Raw genomic sequence first — 18,622 nt, forward strand, 5'->3', positions numbered from 1 at the left:
GGCAGGGAGAGGAGGGCACAGAAAAATCAGGGCTGCTTTTAGAAAGCCCTTAGGCACATGCCTATAAATACAGACCTTTGCTGCTGGGATTAGTCATGTTCTGGTCTAACTCCATAATGCTTGCGTGTTGTAGATACACTATCGAGAACACAACCTCTAAAATTAAGATGTGGTGCACACAGTACACCAAAGCTGCCTTTCTATGCTCAAAACTGGATGGCATTGTGATTTTTTTTCAAGTTCATTCCATTGTAATCCATCGTTGCACTCTGGTGGATTTTAAGGACAAGTAAGAAGAAACTTTGTAAACTTTGCTAAGTTTTGACACCATTATAATCACATTTGTGTTTGATTTTTTTCCCCCAGAATTATAGATAGACACATTTACCCAGAGCATTATACTCATTGAATTATCTATAAGAAAAAAAAACGAGTCATTTAATGCAAAGGGAATATTTAGAGTGTATGGTCAACATTTCTGGGAATTTATGACTGACACATTTATTTGAGGCTGTTAAGGAGGTCTTTCTCTGACCAATAAGTCCTTTGAGAGTCATAATTGAAGCCTGATGGATTGATTACAGTGGATAAATCTTTTTTTCCCAAGCATTTTTTTAAAAATTCCTGGTACTCTTCCTACTCAGTTGTTTATAAAATACATTATCTTGTTTTAATCTTTGCAAAAAAAGTTAAACTAAGCATGTCTTTATATATCTGTGTTGCATTTTCCTGAAATATTGTTTAGAGTAATTCTCCCATCTATACAATTTCCTTTACAGTAATTTTTTGCAGAAGTACAAGTGCTGATTTAACTGGCCATAAAAATAGAACATTTATTCACAGCATCTGGCTTATATGCTGTGTTCAGAATGGCAAACGTTTTTGTTTGAAACAGCACTGGTTCATCTAGACCATCCCCCTGCCTGTGCTACTACAGTTCATATTGCACCATTTAATTGAAAACTAAGCAGCCAAATGAATACTATTTTGCAGCATCCAGCATTCCTCCCAAAAGAAATGTGATACAATACATTGTAGGAACTACTACAAGCTGGCAACAGAAATTCAGCAAATCACATTTCAAAGAAGAGGGGAAGAAAAGGATTTCAATCATGCTATGAACTACAAAACTCATGTTTGATGTAAGCTTTGATGTCCAGACCTCCTTCTTTCTCTTCATCTCTCTCCAACTCCATCTCTTCCTGCATCACACAACATTTATTTCCTCAAAGTTTTAATGCCAATTTCAGTATAATGGATTACAGGTGAGATTACTTCATTGGTACAACTGTCAGTGTGAATATCGTTATGTGTTTTTACAAGACCAATTTTCAATTTGGTATATTCCCAAATTTTTAATTTGTGTACTTAACATGAAAAGAACATGAACTTATGAATACTACTTCGCATACTTCTAAAAATCTATCCTCTGTTTGGTTGTTCACTCTGATAGGTATGGAAATCTTGAAATATGAAAATTACACAAGAAATAAAAAATGTTTTCTTTATTATAACACCGATAAAGTTCCCTTAAGTAGGGTATAAAATTCCTTCTGGTCTGCAGATAGCACGGTCCCCATGCTACTTCTACCCACACAACCTCACCCCTGGTGCAGAAAAAGCAGAAAAAAAGCAAAAAATGCGAAAGACCCCGGCAGCCGCTGCTCACGCTGCATGCTGCGTGTCCGTACCCTCGGAAGCACGGCAAAGCCCACCCAAGTGCAGGAGAGTATATCCTGGGTACCCTCCTGTCGCCAAGTACTCATCAAACTAGATCTCTGCAAACAAAAAGCTGCCACCAGGGTCCTCGGTCCTGGGAAGCTTCTCTTCTTTGGCTCTTCGGGGCCGTGAAGAGTTTCACTTCCCCTCCCACACAGGGGGCACCGCGTGCCACCCTGTGGGTGGCGGAGAGTTCACTGACCTACTTTGGGGAGTCTTTGCTCCCGTTTTCAGTTGAACACAAAGCACAGTTCCGGCGCAGCTCCGCGGCTGCGCGGCGGCACTCTGCGCAGACTGCGCACGCACGGCTCGGCGGCGGCGCCCGTTGATTGGCGGCGCAGCTGTGCACCGGCGGCAACGGCTCTCCACGTGGCTCCCGGTGCTTCACAGTGAGTATCCGACTGCGCAGGGTGACTCCTCCAGCTCTGGCCCCATGGTTGGGCATCACTTGCGGCATCGTACTCTTTCTCCCGGCTCCGGGCAGCTCCAGCGTCTTTCGGCGCCGCCTCCCCCTGGAGGCTCGGATCCGCCGCTTCTCTCCCACGTGCCGCTGCTGCTGGCATGCCAGTCGGGGTCTGCCGGGTTCTGTCGCCCACGCGAGGGTCCAAGGCAAAGAGGGAAGGAATTGTCCAAATCACCCACGAGGAAGGCAGGAAGGTTTTATTGTCGCTGAGAGCTGCAGTGGGGGGGTTAGCGACCCGCGCTTCCCACACCATGTGGAGGAAATGGCGCCGGGACCCAGGAGGGAGCGGGATGTGACAGGGAGGGCAGACACCCTCCCGCCCAATCGGTGCAGGTGCCGCGGTGATGACGTGGAGACGGCGACCAACCGGAACACCGCAGGGGCGGACACGGAATTCCTGGGGCCGGACGGGGGAGTGGTCACAGGAGTGGCAGGGGGGAAAACCCAACGGCAGGCAGCCTGGGGCTAGACACCGTGGGGGGGGTGCACCACGAGGGGTGCACGGGGGTACACGGGGGTACACAGGACTTGGCTAACTAACATAGATTAGACATCTAAACCCAAACCCGGGATGCAACACTTTTGGTGTGGATCCTCATTTCAGACAAGTTATGAGCATTAAAGTGAAAATCTAGTAGGAAATCACTGTATAACTGGACAAGACAAGGATCAATACTCCTGAATGAAGTCCCATGGCACAGGAATTGAATTAAGAAGGATGAAACCACAATTCAGGAACTATTCCAAGTCCACATCTGTCAATGCTGTCTATTGTCAACATCCTATCCCATCAGAGAGCCTATCTCTAAATTACTGTCCTAGATTTAGAACAACCAGGATGAAATGATTGCATACTCAATTTGTTATCTACTCTATCATATCTTAATAGGTTTGTTAAGATTATAACTGGGGAAATATAAGAGAAATCTGCAATGGTACACTAAAGTAAGACAGAAGAAAATATTTAATTTAATGGTAAATTCATTGATGAAATATACTGCCTAACAAGTAGCATGTTATTTTTATTGTCCCGTGCTTACCAGAAAAGGAATTTGTTCATTCTTGATTGAATTTAAAGTCCACATGTAGCAACTCATACCAACTCTGATTAATCATACTTAGTTTTTAGAAGTTATCCTTCTCTTGTTTATACCTTGAAAAAAATTCCCATCGACTGTGCTTCAAGCAAGATAGAATATTCCAAGCCCAAGACCAAAAGCCCTCCAAGAAAAAATGAAAACCCATTCCTAATCTTTAGGTCTAGAAATAAGGCCTTAATTTGGGAATGCATTTCATGTATTCATACAATTTCATTGCACATAGAGATTTTTATCTTTTACTCCTGAGCTTCATGATGACAATTATCTGTTAATGTGTGCCAAAGTGGTCATCTGCAAAGTCAGGTAAAGTATTACTTGAAACTTAGTTTTGCAGTCCTGGGTCATTTGTAAATACAATGGATATGAAAGAACATGAGTTCAATAATCTACCTATGCAGCTTTGGGAAAGCAAATTCATGGTCTCAGTAACTGCCCTGGGACAGGGCTTAGAAAATTATCTTTTGCTTCAAAACAAGCCATCTTCTAACACCATAAAGAGGAATGTTTGTTCCTGCATTTATCCACATAGAACTATAAAAAACATGTATTTTTGATGAAATTTTAAGCATCAAGGTATATTTTAGAGGACATGAAGCTCATTCCACACTGCATAGTCACAGCAAATGTTTCTGCTACAGGTCCTTGATGGAAAGGAATGTTAAATAAAGATCACCTTCAGATACCCTGACCTCGGGGCAGACTTGCCAGCTTATCATCTTCCTTTGTACCTCTTCTGCCTCATCCATCCTCTCTACTTCAGTTCACTTGGTCTTTGAACCTCGCTCTGTAATATATCATGCCATATTTTTCAAACTGCAGTGTATGTTAAAAGAAGCACAAACAAACAAGCAGGTGACACCATTTGGTACTCTGTTCTCCCAACCTGATGGATAATGGACAGTTCTGTGCTGCTTTTTCTAACTACTAGATATAAAACTGGATTTAGTTTCTCTCCACAACCTTCCCCTCTGCTTTCTTTCATGACTGTGCTATTCTCCCACTTCTGCTCTTCTTGCAAAATAGTAGAAGAATGCTGTCTGGATTCTCCCTTCATCCCTTTCCTGTATCCTGGCTTTCATAGCAGTTACTTGAAGTAGTGGCTTACAGCTATTTGTCTGCCTCATGAACTACCACAAGACAGTCAGGACCTTCTAACAAAAAATATCTTACAAGAAAACTATCTATTTACAGATAGCACATACTTAAATGTGTTTATATGTAACTGTTGATAGGTGGAATAAATGTTAGATAGAGGAATAAGATGATAAACTAGAGAAACAAGTATATAAATAGACTGCTGGCTAATACTCAGGTCTGGCCATGCCTTGCATCTGATCTGCAGTCTACTCTGTCTTCTCATTAAACTGCATTTCTAACTATTTTCTTGAATGATCGTATCCTCTATTCTGTGGCCATGTGTGTGGATGTCTAAGTGCCAGGAATCAGTGACTGGGTCATAAGCACCATGTGCTCACAATGTCAGAAATTGAGTCATATGTTGATGTGTCATCACATCAGAAAGGATAAAGCTGATCTAGCTGGTGAGTAGGTCTTGCTGCAGGCCCCCAGCCAGGTAATAATTAACATTGACTCTATAATTGCAGAAGGCTGATCAATTGCTTTATTATATCATTCTATACTATATTATCCTATACTTATTAAGAAACTCAGTTACCCTTACAGCCAGTCCGATACAGCTTTGACCTAACTGGTCAATCCATCCAAACACCATCCAGTGTCCAATTAAGAAATCACCCTTTGGTAAACAAATCTCCATGACACATTCCACATGTGCACAACAGCAGGTGCAACAAGTGGAGATAAGAGTTGTTTCTCATTCTTTTCTCTGATCTTCTCACAGCCTTCCCCGGGAAAATGACTGGGAAAGTCTGTGCCTGCTCTCTGTGGCCAGAGAGCTGCTGCCACAAGTAGGGTAGTTTGGTAGCCAGATATTAGAGCAACTTTAGGTCTGGGTGAGATATTGGAGAGACTAAGGAGTCTGAGCACTTGGTGCTGAAGGGACCAGGAGGTCTAACTCATCATCTGTGGAAGATATAAGGTCTGGTAGTTGACTACTGGTAAGGTCATGGGTCGGGACCAGACTGAAAGCCCTTTAGTGTGTGTATATGTACAAGCCCTGTACATGAAACTGCTGGGATACCAAGGGATCCAGTTTACAGCTACTGGTTAAGTTTGGAGCATAAGGCCAGTTGCTGGGAGGATCTGTGGTGCTTGTGGCTGTGAATATGTGTGTAAGCCAACGTAACAGCTGAACTGTATCTACACACCAGCATCTTGGATGAGAGAGCAGGGATACAAGGCCAGCTGCTGGATAGACCTGAGTGTATAAGGTCAGCAAGTGAACACATATTGTGTATTTATACATATGTATATATTTCCCACTAACAGACCTTTCTCTGGAACAGCAAGCAAGGGAGGCAGATCAGACCATTTGAATTTAGATCCTCAGTCATTGCTGGAAGAGTAATTTTGTTCTTGATCTCAGCAGGTGCTGTTCAGAACTGAAATTCACTGAAATCCCTTTCAGGAAAAGCCATTTTCTTTCCTTAGGATTGGTAAACATACTTTCTGTTAACCAAATGAGTTTCTGTATCATTGGAGGACTCTGCAAATATAATGCTCCCTCTATATTTGATGTCATAGATGTTTCCTAGCTTAACTACATTCTCCTGCGAAAATCTTCACAATTTCTAAGATGAAAACTTTAAATACACCTACAGCAATGCCCCTTTGACTCTTAACAGCAGAGCTCACACAGCTTCTCAATGAAAGGCATGTTTTGAGGCATTCTCAGATGGCCCTTGCAACTGCAGGTAAAAGATCAGGAGTCTGGCTTTCTGTTTTTAATTCATGTATTCTTGTACTCACCTGCATGTTAACTCCAGTTAACCTATATTTCTCAAACTTCTCCCTGAAAACTCCTATTTGTACCACCCTGCTCACTCGCTATTTTTGCAAAACCTTCTTCAGATAAGCAGTTCCAAAAAAACGTAGTTGGAGTAGGAAGGACGTTTCTAGGGACCTTCTGCCCTCTAAGGGCAAGACACCAGTGTGATATATTGTCTATTTTAAGCAGTTGCTTTAATCAGCATCTTCTTTTCTCTTATATCCCTTAAGTTAAGGAACCTATGATTTCCTTACATCCAAGAATGGTTAAAATAGTAACTGAAAATTTTATCTCATAGTAACTTTAATTATTCATGTAAATACAAGAGAAAACAGATACATAGCACTGTGGATCTCTTTCTTTACACATTTGAATCATTTGATCCTCCTGTATCCTACCTCAAGAAAAGGCTATAGTACAAACCTTATGGGCTTTCAGAAATCTGTCCATATATATTTTCTGACAGTTCAAGCTTCTCCGTTCATCACTATGGTACCAAATACCCAGAATTTTGTATAGGGTAGTAAAGGATATTAAACTTCCTCATAACAAAAATATCCTATCTTCCATCTACTAAAGCAGATGGAAACTTTCTTCTGGAAGATTACAGCTGAGAGGTGAGTCTTTCTGATAATCTACTGCAAAAATAAAAGCCTAAAGTTAAGCACATAAATCCATATTTAGATCTCTACCTTATTAAGAGCTGAGCTCACATTAATTTCTTTCAGAGTGTTTCAGAATCAAAGATGGCATGAGCTGGAGAGCCAGAGAGCATACTGAAAGCCAGGCAGGTATCTGAATAGGACCTTGTATTTATCTGTTCCTGAACTTTTATTTTTGAAGGTTTTGGCTCATCATTCAAGTTGTTTCATTGTGGGGAAAGAAGTAGGGAGAAGATTACGACCAGAAAAAAAAAAAAAAAAAAAAAAAAAAAAAAGAGAAAACCAAACATAAGAAAGTCTCTTGATTCCTGAATGTCTCTTTGGCTACCCTTTCTGATGTGTGACTCATTGCTGGCTGGGAAGGGAATGAGCTTTCACAGTGAATAATAAACTCTGCTGAAACTCAGATCTGTTATGCAAATAAACATATTAAATGAATGCATTTTCCATGCAGCATAGTTTCTGCCAGGAAATTTGTTAAAAACATTGTTTGCCACTGATAAAGGCAACGTGCCAAATTCAAACCTGGTGTGAGTGGGCCCAAGTCCGCTGGTTTCAGTGGCATTGTGCCCATTCACACCAGGTCTGTAATTGGCCTATTGTGTTTCAAAGGCTTTCATAATCCAAGAAGTGCCAAAGTGCAGATAAACAAATTCTTTAGCTACACAAGAGTTTTTTCAGGGTCAACACTAATTTTCAGTTCACTTAGCAGACATAAACTCCTTCTGGCTGAGTTCAGTCTGTGACTGTACCAACCTTCTAACCTACAGAATGAAAATTCTTGGGTACTCCCAACTCCCTCTCTGCAGAACTGCTAAAATGAGCCAGCCTTGAAGGCACCAGCTTCACAAAATGTATCTCAGTAGAAGATGAGAAACAGGACTGATTCAATAAAAATTAACATGACTTTCCTGTTCTGACTTCATCCCAGGCAAAATCTCTTCCAAGTTTTAGAAATATTTTATTTTCTCTTTCTCTCCACAAGTTATGTCAAATGTCAAAAAAAAAAAAAAAAAAAGGCTAAACATACAAAAGAGTGTAAGATGAACTGTTCCTGTGAAATCTTTAACCTTGTTTTATGATTACAAATTATGTAAATAAACATCTCAATTTTGTGAGATCTGCACACAGATTATGTCATCCCTCAGAATCTTTTGAAGTATACCCATGCAATTTCAGAGAGATGTTTCTGAACTTACACTTTCTTTTATCTCAACTACACCAAACTCTGAAGACTATCCTGATAACTATCACAGGGACATGATAACAAACATCAAATTTGGCAGAGTTACTAAGCTAAGTACAATATTTGCTCAGATAGGTCTAGCTACTCTGAGACATTCTATGACCATTGGAGCAATATGGGTATCTAAATGGTTAGAATAAACAGTGACTAGGAGATTTGGGTTCCAATGAGACAGAATCAAAGATTAATGTGAGAATTAATAGAGTGGTATGCAGTATAAAAATAACAAATCAGATACGATAAAATTTCTTATTCAAGTTGACTTCCTTAACGTTTTTGGAGCGTAAACATGAAGCTGGCTGCTTAAGATCAGATCACTTACTGCCTGAGGAGAGCAAACCAAATTTTATTTTCTTGATTTTGGAATATTTGAGTCCTGATTTGTCTTCATTCAGGCATAAGAAGTCCTGGGGCAATTTCTCTCACATACAAATTACTGATTTTCATATTTTTATCATAATTTGGGTTTGGTTTTCTACTGCACCTACTTTTTTTACATTAGAAGTAGAGCTCCTACATATATGAGCAGTGTCTGTGGCACAAAGCAAAAAAATCATGTTTCTTGCTGTACAAGTATGGCATAACAGCAAACAGTGCCATTAAATCAAAGCTGCAATAATCTGCAGCTCCACTGACAGATATCTGCACATAACCTCAATGTGACTTATGTGCTAAGATAATGAATTCTATAATGCAAATTTACACACGGGGGTCAAATAAGGAAGTTCTTTGTATTTGACAGTACATTGGGTATTAGGTATTTGTCACAAAATAAATAATTCATCTTGCATAGCTACTTGCTATGTAAATGATAGTCTATGTATATTAAAGCATTTAGCACTTAGAATAAAATGGACAGCTGGGGCCAAATGAATATCTCTCAGGACACATTACCATTAGAGCTCCCCTGTGAGTTTTTAACTCTTTTCACTTCTGAGTGCTGTCATGAGGACACTAATTGAATAAGGCACAGAATTCGTTCTAATGCAGGCAGAGCCACAAAAATGAGAGGAAAATAATGTAAAGCAGCACATTAATTTCAGATTTTACTTTCCCCAGTTTTAATGTTTCTCAAATCCCCCATGTAATTTGGTTCTGATTCAATTTGGGAAAAAAACAAAGGTTAAATATTTTCAAAATATCAAGCAGATGACAATCAATACATAATTTAAATATGTTTAATACAAGCTGAGATTTGGGCAGAATTTAAAGTCCAAAATCCCCCCATATAAAATTCATATTTTATATGAATTTAGACTATCATTGAACACATTCTCTCATTCCAGCCCTCTAAAAGTTCTTCTCCTATTGACTCAGACCCAAAGTGAACTTTAAACAGAACACGAAGTTTAACCTACTAAAGAGTGGACATGCAAGTGGTTTGAGGGTAACCCTCCAGACCCTATGGAGAGGGTAAATTGGAGTGCATGCTCTCAGTCCTACCCAGTATTGCAAAAATTTCCTCTAAAAATAAAAGAGACAGAGGCTGTTTTAACATTCTCTGCCCTGATCCTGATGTTAGAAACATCACAAAACTCAAATTTTCTCTGAGACCTATAGCTGTGAATGCAAGTCCACTAAACTCAGTATAATTGCCTGAGACTTATATCCTGGTTTAAGCTCAGCATCTTCTCTCCACTGGAACTGCTCTGAAATACATAGAACTTATGACATTCAATGATTACTTTGAACATGGTATAAACCAGATTGGACCTGACTTACTGATCTGGCTGTTACAAATATTTCAATAATCTTTTCTTCCTTGGTTTTAGGATGATCACATGATACCTCTGCCAACAACCTAGACTTCCCTAGGGCTAATTTAACTGTTAAAGATCAGATTATACAGAAATATGATATACAGAGAAGTAATTTAGAAAAATTCATAATATCTGTGATCATAATTTTTGCATCAGTGTAAAGTCTAAGCTACAGTGAAACAGATTACAAAGCTGAATAGTGAAGAAAGACAGATAAAAGATTCTGATGTTTTAATCATTCACAAAATATGTCTGTTCCCAAGTTGAACTCCTAAACCCCTAAGCCAGCATGAACTGTTACTTTTTAATACTGCATACCAACATTTATTTCATTTCTAGTTTATATTATAATCATACTAGTTATCATAAAATGAGTTCCCTGCTGAATTCAGCTTTGAATTAAGGTGATGAAATTGAAAGAGCTAGACCTATGCGTGTCCTGGATTTTTAGTATCCTGGTTCAGCTCAAAATATGTTAACATAACCATCATTTGACCTCAACACATTGTCATCCAATTCTGTAAAACAAAAGAAAGTGGAAGAATGTAGTGATTTTAAATATTTTTGTGTTTTCCTAAATGAGAAGTTATAGGTTCTGCCATAAACACAAAGAAAAATCTTTGTCCTTTGAAATCCTGATCATTTCAGCTTTTGAGCATAGATCAAAGACACCTAAGACAGTAATACTATCATTGACAAGCCCAACTAGAACAGTGCAAACTTTGGCAAAATGGAATTTCAACCTCAAGTACTGGGATAATGCTGGTGAGCATCAGCCTCCCCCCAGGAACCTGGTGTTTTTCAGGTCAGGCAGAAACCAAGTGAGCCATTTGTGGGGTGTTTATTTGCAGCCAACAAGGTGAATGCAGTGTTCCACTGTCAGTATGCCCCAGCTACCTGGCTGGTTTGCTTTATTTAGGGCTGTAAACAGCTTGCCACATTTTAAGGCAGAAAAAAAAGCTGCCAGTGTCTGTGAAGGTGGAGAGTAAGGAAGAAGGGGGCTGTTTAAGGTCATCTAAACATAATTTTTGAGGCTGTTTAGGGTCATCTAAACACAATTTACTTGATAATTTCAGTATTATAGCCTTCATCACTACTTTAAAAATGTTGGTCTACAACCTGATAATGCCTCCACAGTCAGCAGTGTAGAAAGGGGACCTTAGACCTTTTCTGCAATAACTCTAGTCCTGGTGGATTCAAACTCTCATTGGTTTTGCTCTCAAAGTCACATTTGTAATATGGTGACAGCTGGCTCAATGCTTTTTCATGTCATTAAAATCCAATGTCTTAAAAGAGTAAGTTTTGTGAAGCCAAGACACCATTTCAAACACAGAAAACAAAACAGTATCATAAAATTTAATTTGGAGTTTTTTTCTCCTTGAGATAACCTTTCCTTCACAGCAATAACTGAAGGACAGGATAATGTGGCATGAAGGGGGCACACTGTGCAAGATAGTTTGGACCTCTAGCTGTGGAAGCTGGGAGAGAAAGTAAAGAATATTTCACTGTGGCTAGTGAAAGTGAAGGTTTGTTTAAATTGATGGAGCACAAAGGGGATCATGTAACCCCCTTTGAGACCACCAGCTGTGGTAGACACACGCAGTGCCAGTTCCAGTGGTATGTGCATCATGTCTCCACTTGCAGATTGAGATGTAGAGAGCCACTTTTTGGCTCTCTGGGTGGCATGAGAATTAAGACACTTTCAAGAGTGCCCTGGCAACTGGGTTTGTGGGAGATTGGTCTAATTCTGATATTTCACTCTCCCCTGTGCTTCTTCAGTACCAGAATGCACAGCTTCTTTGCAATTGGAAAGCTGCATTACCTTGCTCATGAGCTGCTTTCTCCCCTGCCTGCCTCCCTCTGAGATTGCCCTTTCTGTGTGTTCTTGTCATATCCTCAAGGTCAAAATGTGTGGAAGAAGCATAATGTTTTTCCAGGTGTTTTTCCTAAACAGCTTATTCTCTGAAGATGCCATTGTTAAAGGCTGCACAATAACAGGAGCTAAGTGAATAACTGGAAATTTATTTGAATCAATCAAAGCATTTAATTTTTATTAAATTATTCTTGCAGCTTGATTTTGAATTATCAAAATACAGTGGCTACATGTAATAATCAAATAGAATACTATTCATTTCAAAGGAGAAATTAAGCCAATTTGTTCTAACAATGTTAAAAAGCAGGCTTCGTTTTTGCCAAAATAGATTACCATTTGGATGTCAATACCCCTGCAAATCATTCCAATTTCAGTGAAATGGTATTTGCAAGTGGAAATTTCTTTCATCTTTTTTCCTTACCACTGCTAAACAGACATCACTTTCACAGCAAAAGGTAGACAAACCAACACACTCAAAATAACAACAACGTTTCCATTTGTTTATTCATGTGTACATTAATCTGTTCCTGATCCAAAGGCCATTGGATTTCATAAAGATTTCCTTGAACTCTTTCCATACCGGTGATTTCTGAGCAAATGTTGAGACAAGCACAGGCAGCTTATATATGTCTCCATATCCCACTCTTTCCATGAATCTGTATGCTAATCCACATGTTAGCCATTCTGAGGTCTGCCTTGATGAACAATTAGTGTATTGTGATGTGCAAAGCTTTGATAAAACTATTTCCTAACCCATTTTTGCTTATGCAAGGAATTTGAGTAGTTGATCCCAAAAGCATGTAGCACTAATCTGCTTCTTGTATAATACACTCTTTTCCTTTCCTTCTCACTTTGATTACTTCTGAAATCTAGTTTGTTATTTTCCATTATTTGTTATTATTTGCTATTCATTTCTTAGTTTGCTCTCATTATTTGTTTTTCTTCTTTAGTATTGCTTTATTTGTTTGCATTCTGTTTCTGCAATATTTTTTCTTTTGCTATTATTTTTCTTCATTAGTTGAAGTGAACATTTATCTCTGCATATCATGTAGCTTGTTTTTATTTCATTATTTCCTGTGTTTGTGTTACACAGCCACCACTGCTCAGCCTCACAAAGTCTTCTAAAGGCAACCCTTATCAATACAGCACCACTGAACCTCACAGATAATGCTTTATTAAATGCTACAGTGAAGCTGAAATCTTACACAGTAGGTAGCATAAAATCATTACCAGCTTGAATATTTTTGAGGATCAAGATGATAATGATAAGAGCAATGTCCCAACAGGGGACTCGGCACTTATTACTTAATCCACCAGCCCCCTATAGGTGTATTTTGGTGTCATTGAATGCCCACCCAAGGGTTGTATGAAAGCCTGAAGAAGCTACGACACATCAATGGTTCTGCAAAGGTCTTGTAGCACAGCCTAAGCTCTCTGGGGTTTTTAGGGACTTTTTGTTATTAATAAAAAGTTAATGGCAAGTAAAAATATTGCATGGGAAAGGTGTGCTTAAAAGTCTTACTTTCTTTATGACTCTCTCCTGTAAAACTGCCCAGGAAATAACATCCCACACTGTCTTTTCTTTTCAAATAGTATATGTGAGTGATCTCTCATCTCTTCTTTATCTATGGGATATTTAGATATGTAATATAAAAAGGATTTGTAAAACAAATAGTAGTCTCCACACTCTAAATTTCTCCAGTCAGAGCAAATGCAATGTCATTCACTTCATAATCTGAATTATATTTCAGATATGAAAGGCTAAATAAGTTAATATTTTCCTGAACAAAGCTATCAAGCAGACAAACAGTATAAAAATGTTATATGGTCTTTCCTTCTCCTCATATCACTGTAGATCCAGTTTTAGAATCTTAAAGGACTGAGAAGATCTACAGTTTCTTTAATAATATTGGCATTTTCATGAACTGTAATGTCCTCTACCCAGATGGTCAAAATTTTCAGGAAGATTATATCTCTCTTTTGAATTATTTATAATGTTTTGAAGGTCTCTCTTCTAGTACAAATCTGCATTTCCCTCTAAAGCTCTTAGGATTGATCCATTGGAACAGTTGGAGGTTGGGTTTTATTGGTTTTTATTTTCTTTTTTTTCCCATTTGGACCATAACATAAGCAGGTCAAGTCCAGCACTCTCCAATGAGACCAGTGTTACAGGAGCATGGTCTTAGCATGTTATATCTGCTGCTCAGAGAAGAGAGAGGTCCCCAGGATGAATCTAACTTGTATAAAATAATAGAGATCTCCACTGCCTGTCACCCTTACCATTGACATGCAAATGACAAAGCCCTCAAGTCAAGGCTGTACTACATCACCTAAAGAAGCAGAGGTTGAATGCTAACCCTAATTGAATTCCCAAAACTCACAGCAGGACCAGGAATTTACCCACTACTGTATAGAAGGTAATACATAACAAAGACCGGAATTTCTTAGAGGATATAATTTTATAACAGGTAATGGCATTGCAACAGCTATAAACAATGTTTAGCATCATTTCAGGTACTTTAGATGCTGTGAATTAGTGTGCCTGATAAGTCAAAATTTCTAAATTTGAGATATTTTTCCCATTCAACACAAGTAGACCTTAGAGTCTGCAGTAAGAAGTCTAATTAAGTCAAGTGTTTAACAGAACCTTTTCTCTAGCTCATTTTGCCTAAATAAGGTAAAAATTCTTTTTATGGGACACACAGGCAAATACAACAAATACACATTATAAAAGAATGGCACTTTATAGACTTCATTGAGCTGAAGCACAGAAAACTATATTGATAACTCAGTCTTACAGTAATACTTCACTGGTTTTAGATTGCTCTTCTCTGTTTCTCTATAAAATTTCTTCTATTTCTCATTGTCTTTAATGTTCAATTCTGCATTTCTTTCAAGTAGTCAAATATTACCCATCCATACTGGTATAAAACCAATGCAAAAGGGTTATTATTTTTAGCTACACAATTTTCCTTTAAAAGTTATATACTCATATACATCCTATGCCTTAAAAAATGAGAAAGGGAGTTGTAGATACACAAACCCTTCTCTTTCCTTCCAGTAGCATGAGGTAAATTGCACAATAAATCAATTTTTATGGATGCTGTTGACTTGCAACATTTGCTGCTTTTAAAAATTAATAGCTGAAATAATGAACATCCTCAAAAACTCTCTGAACAGTCAGCTTGATTAATTTCCTGATATGAAAAGCAGTTGACAGGTGCAATATTCTCTGCTGAAATTTTCTGTAGTCTGATCAGACTACAATCTAAACCCGTTCCAGTAACACAAGTTTGTTTGCTCTGGTTTTAATTTGTGCAAAACAAACAAACTTAAGTCCCATGTTGTGCTTTGCCTAGACATGCATACACACACACATCCATAAAATATTCCTTCCTGTAAAATAAAATCAAGTTTAATTTTTGTGCAAATATTATTCTGAACTCATAATAGCACTGCACAGTGCAAAGTGCAGCTGGCATCTCTTCATATTGTTATTGTATTATTGCCAAACTGGTAAGGAATTCCTGGGAATAAGCAAATGTGTGCTGCATTTTGAACATTTTCTAAATTGTGGTCCACGTGTCAAAGTGATGTAATCAGGAATACGTCCTTTGAATGAAAGGTAGATACACAGCTTCACCTTCCATTTACCCCCCTTTCTGAGCCTCACTATTCATAGACATTTAATATAGGAGTTAAACAGAAAAAAAGTGGTAGCCATTTTTCTTTCTTTTTCTAGAGTGGGAATTAAATAATGCTGTTCTCTAAAATGGGAAACATTTGGGACATACTTCTAGTTAGGATAGAAAAAATAAGAAATCAAAAGCATTTTAGTTATGTATTAGGGAATTTGTTTTCATTTTAAAATGTTCATAAGATTTAAAATATCCGAAATTTAATGCCATCTCATGTTCTTTGTTGTCCTGCTTTTTATTTCTGAGATATTGGTCCAAAATAATCAGGACAAATGCCTGAAGTCATGATTAACAAGGTTGCTGGTGACATTCAGATGATCCAGGTGACTACATCCTGCATCACAAGCAGTGAATGGATACAGGATCTTCACATTCAATGAAAAAGGTGATCATTTCCTCAACTATATACAATATCTGCTACCTACAGATCCTTTAAAACTAGCTCTTGTGAGAAATGTCTGAGTGAAAAATAAGCAAAATAAGTTTTCAGTCTGAATGTAACCAATTTGATGTTCCTTCTTATTTTTCATGACATTAAGCTGCATGATATGTCCCTGTATACCTCTGGGAGTTTTTTCTCTGTTATTCAGGAGTTTTCTCTACTGATTAACAAATTCAGTGTTACTGTGAGAGAAAACTGCAGAGGCATGTCTTGTTCAGGCACTCAAATAAATGAAGCTATAGAGGAATGTCTGAGTGAGATTGAAGGAAACCTTCATAAAAGTTTCAGTTGGCAGATGGGGATATCATCTATGTTGCTGTCGAAGATTTCCAAGATAATAAATATTTCTCTCTTGATAATCACGTTAGATAACTTCTCCATCAGCAGCTCTTGCAACTGTTAAGTGCCTGGGGGGTTTGTAGATTAACAAGATGTCAAGGCTGGTCTTTACTGTAGTCTTACAAAATAAAGGGAAACACTCAAGGGAGTCTGCTTCAACAGAGTTCATTAAATTTCTCAAATATGCAGAAGAATTGCAGAGAGATAGCTAATAAAACTATGCAATCTGTTTGTCAGATATGTCAAAAAAAAATATTAATTTACAAAAAGTAGACATTTCCACTACAACAGGGAGGCAATTTTTGGGATAGGACTTTCAAATGCATACACGATCCATCAAAATAAGGTATTAGAGGACAAAGGAACAGGTAACAGGACAAAATCGGCTTGGAAACATGATTCTAGAGAAAAATCTTAAACTCTTCAGGAATAAAGAAGCATGAAAACAATCTTCTAGATAACAGTGTAGACAAAGTGAGATATGAGAAGGTTTTAGCTTTGTTCAAATAAAATTACATTTTGTCCCCAGGGGACTAAGACATCTTCCTGAGTGAAGAGAAACATCAAGGTTTTTAGCATCTGCAAATATATTCTTGCTAAGTGATAAATTCTGGCTCTGTTTAGACAAAGATGAAAACTGGGGGTTATCAAGTTCTCAGAGACATCCTGCTTGCAAACCAGCAAAAGGCTTCAGACAGTAATGCGCTTTTCACTGTTTCTTGGCTTGCTTGGAGAAAGGAATAGCTGATGTCACCCAGGGTAATTTGCTCACAGATGTAAATTAATTAGAACAGGAGAGATGGAACTCCTATACATAGCTGGTCTCATCTTCCTCTCAGGAGCATCTACAGTCATAATTTTTCTCTTCTCTTGTATCTCCATTGTGCCTGAGTAACACAGCAGCACACTGATACTGAGTACATTTGTAAAGGCTGTGAAATCATCTCCTCCTAAGCACACCAGTGCTGCATTGCATTTATCCATTTACTACCCAGAATTAGTTGGAGCATTTGCTTGGGTTATGAAACACTGATTTTCATGGTCCGGGGAGGGGGACAGGGGAAATTGCCATCTTAAAATCAGAAAAAAAGGCAAAGCATTGAAACTGGCATTGTATAAATTAAAGTACACGACACGCAGTGCTGGAAAAGCATGTCACTGAGCAGAATAATAGTCTACTACAAGTTAAGTAATGATGCCAGTAGGAAGAAAGGAGGCCAGAGTCAAATAAAAGACACCTACTTATTCACAACCCAATTTTAAACTTTTGTTCCCTGACTCAGAATAAGCACCCATAAGATGTTAACTCCAGATTTAGTGATAACTGAAGATGGAAGGGCACTTCATCTTTTTATGATTAATTATGGACAGATTGAGAACCAGGAAACTGCTCTGATAAGCTGCTTGGGCCATGAGGAAAGAGAATCTACCCAGAAATGCCCAGATGCCAGCTTCGCTGGAGGCATTGACCCCAGGGAACCAACTTAAGGCAAAGCAACATGAAGATGGAAGCAACACTAAAGAGGCTAAAAGACTGTCTGCTTCACATCTTAATTGCTTGAGCTATTAAACAAACACATCTGGTGTTGATGTCTCTGGAATGCTGTACTTTTTGGATATCACATATGCCTCTGTGTTAATGCTTTTATGAGCTGCTCACTTTGGAGACTTAGGCTGCTAGCTTTTTTTTTTTTTTTTTTAATCTTCTAATGCAAAACATATAGGCACTTATTTGGTGATTTCATTTTATTTGTCTTTACCCTCAGCCTTTTGGGGTTTGCCTATTTCATTGTCTATCCATTCGCCTCCTGCCGCGCCTGCTTTCCCCCGTTTGTTCAAGAGAAATTAGCAAAATTAAATAAAGAAAAATTCCACTCTGGCAGGCATGAATTTGTTAGAGTGAGTTAAAGGAGACAAGTTTGCACAATTTCATTATGAACCCAAGTAATTCTTAAAAGAGATGCTGCTTCTTATTTGCTCAATAATGCGTTTATACATTTCAAGCTTTATGAAGGATTGATTTGATAAAAATATCCTTGGAGGACTGTGACCTTGAGTTGCCTTTTGTGGAGAAATTTGCTGGGAATAACCTAAAAAAGAAATGAAAATGGAGATTACAGAGAATTTGTATTTGTAAGATGATAAATTTGTACAGACATACAGAATAAGAGTTATTGATAATATTTTTCAAAATGTTATAGGCTATGAAAGGCATTTCCACTTGGCTTCCTGAAAATTTCTTATACTCCTTAACCTTTAAAGATGTAAAGTAACGATAAAAATCACGTGTACAATATGTCAATTACTTAGGAGTCAAGGATACTGTAAAGGCACAGTCCCATGTTGTTATCTGATAACATGAAAATTCCAGACCATGGAAGGTATTTTGGCTAATACTTTGGACTCTTTTTG

The 18,622-nt window shown here is 38.2% G+C and overlaps 1 long non-coding RNA gene across 2 annotated transcripts; it reads left to right on the forward strand.

Annotated features, from left to right (window-relative positions):
- Positions 1-1,930: 1,930 nt before the first annotated feature.
- LOC128785670 (uncharacterized) lies at positions 1,931-17,798 on the forward strand. Of its 2 annotated transcripts, XR_008429974.1 has the most exons (4): positions 1,931-2,108; positions 6,919-6,981; positions 15,676-15,814; positions 17,494-17,798. It is a non-coding gene; the product is annotated as an uncharacterized LOC128785670 (long non-coding RNA). The 2 variants fall into 2 exon arrangements; XR_008429975.1 differs by lacking the exon at positions 6,919-6,981 and having other exon boundaries at positions 1,935-2,108.
- The last annotated feature ends 824 nt before the right edge of the window (positions 17,799-18,622 follow it).

This window comes from Vidua chalybeata, chromosome 3 (genome assembly GCF_026979565.1).
Source record: "Vidua chalybeata isolate OUT-0048 chromosome 3, bVidCha1 merged haplotype, whole genome shotgun sequence".
Lineage (NCBI taxonomy): Eukaryota > Metazoa > Chordata > Aves > Passeriformes > Viduidae > Vidua > Vidua chalybeata.